Genomic DNA, 2,500 nt, shown 5'->3' on the forward strand with positions numbered 1-2,500 from the left:
CCGTGAAGCTTTTCTCTCATAAGTGAGTGAGCAGTAATTTCTTACAGTCAGGTTTATTTTCCCGGGGTTTGAGATATCCTGCTCTAAGATTTCTGCCTCCTTCGCCAATACAGTGGAGGTGAATGGAATTTTATTTATTGTGCTGAAAAATTACTTTTACACCTCTTTCCAGAAATATCGCTCCTATATTATTCTGGATAATCCACTGGATGAGCTGTCAGAAGCGTTGAAATATATCTGATGTTGTGCCTGTTGGAGGCTGTTTCCTTGGTTAGGGAAACAGCTGACAAGCAAGAACACCACAACACTGGCATTATCAACTATGAAAGCTGTTGTTTTTAATCAAACATTTCCCTCTTTACACATTCAGCCGTTACAGAGCATCATGCACATTCAGTTGGAGCCATGTTTCACTCTCCCTTTTAACTCTGTTTTTGGTCTCCACCAACTCCCTGGGGAAATATCTGGCTCTTTAGCTGCTGAGTGCTCCACTATGTTCACCAGTCATTAATGTTGTCTGTCTGCTCTTTGGTGTTTAGTTAGTGTACAAATGGAAATGGGATTGATGAGAGTAGCGAGAGTGAACCAAAACAGCATAGTTGCGGGTCGTAACCCCAAAACTCTGAGCTGAAAGACGCTGAAGCACTTTGAAGGAAACTGCCAAATCAGCTGATAATTCTCCATGGTTTCGTGTCTGAGCTCTTTTACATCTTTCACAGTCAATTAATCCAATGTTACTATCATATAAAAATATTAATTAATGCATCTTTAAGCACCACAAACCTAATTCCACTCACCTTCATTGCATGAGGGGTAGAGGCAGCACTCTTAGAGATGATGTTTTAAAGCCTGCAACACCTGAGCTCAGCCTGGCCAGATACCATTAGCAGCATTTGAGAAAATATGTTTTTTTCTTGTAGTTTGAGGTGTCTATCACACTCAGGCCATTTGTTGAGAGAAACATCATTAGCTTCCTTTGCTATGAGCTCAGAAACAGAGAAAACCAAGCCTGGAAAAAGACAGTGAAGTCTAATTTTGTGCAGTGAAATGATAGATTGCACTGATAGCTGTGAGTTATGAGACGGACAGACGGCTCCAAGAACATTGCAGGGGCTGCAGTTCTCGTCCCCCCAAACTGCTTTTGTAAGATATTATCTAACTTCAAAGAGAACACAAGAGTTTAATTAATGAATGTTATGTCTGGACATGTAATACTCTTTGAAATACAGTCTAATCTTTGCTGCTGCCCTCTAATCATTTTAGATTTACAGCAGGGAGCAGTTGGAGCCACCGGGAGCCATGTTGCTACCTCAGAGGGACATCATTAGGATGTCCCTGCTGAGTGTTTTCTTTACTTTTTATTCACATATTCTGTTCTGTGTTTTTTTAACCGACTGGAGTTATTTTATTCAGACTGATTTATTTTATACATTGAGTTTGAGGGTTCAGCATTTTCAAAGACCTCAGCAGGACAGAAAAGCTGTTTTGTTGTGGGGATAGAAATCTGTGGCTTTACAGGACAGTCTCTCCGCTGGGCCTCCTGTCACTCTCCAGTGTCAGATTTAAAGGCCAAGTCCAAAGCTGTTGCAACGTGCCTGCTGCTGAAGCACTGCCACCCCTCCACTGGCTTTGTTGACAGAGTGATTTTCTGTGTTGAACATATTGACGTCTAGGCTTTTGAGTGGATGGGACTTTGTAACCTCTAACATTTACTTTCATATATTTCTTTGCTAGAAAATGTATAAAAACAATTTTGTAAGATGATGACGTCCGGCTGATTATGTTCAAGCACAGAAAGCTAAGAGCGGTGGGGCTTCTGCCTCAGTTTGAAATTAAAGTGTTACATTTAATGTGCTTTAATCCACTGAAACTTGGTTTAGAACAAACATGCTATGTGTTGAAATCATGATATGTTGTGATAATATGCTTCTTACTGTTATTATGGTCATATACTAAGTGGCTAAATGGGTTTTCTGCTGTTTCATTGATTCTACATACATATCTCCCGCAGTGGTACAGTAGACCATTAGTTCTGTAATGGCAGGTGAACATTTGAGACAGTCACAAGGCAAACAGAGAAACACAATCGATGCCTCTCAGCCTCAAGAAATGTGATTCTGCACCTGGACTCCTTCAAAGAACCTCAGCACCTTCACGAATATGCAAAAAGAGAGACAGTGTCCCTTTAAGGGATAACTCGCAGAGGAAGAAGAAAAGCTGCAAAGAAGGAAGGAGAGGAGGTGTGTATGTGTACGTGTACATGTCAAACTGATAGACACTTGGGAGAGAGACTGAGAAAGACAGAGAGAGAGAGGAAAGAGAGATAAGGAGAAAGAAAGACAAAGACGGAGAGACACAACATTGCATTAGGCACTAAGAGCCATTCCTCACTCGCTAAAGGCTAATGCAATTGCCACAATAAGAGTGTCTCAGCGGAGGCTGCAAAAAAAAAAACTAGAGAGGGGAGTGAAAGAGGAGAGGCAGGGAGGGAGTGAGGGAA

This window comes from Seriola lalandi, unplaced genomic scaffold, assembly GCF_002814215.2.
Source record: "Seriola lalandi dorsalis isolate HSWRI2012SDOR001 ecotype SW California unplaced genomic scaffold, Sedor1 jcf7180002052130, whole genome shotgun sequence".
Taxonomy (NCBI): domain Eukaryota; kingdom Metazoa; phylum Chordata; class Actinopteri; order Carangiformes; family Carangidae; genus Seriola; species Seriola lalandi.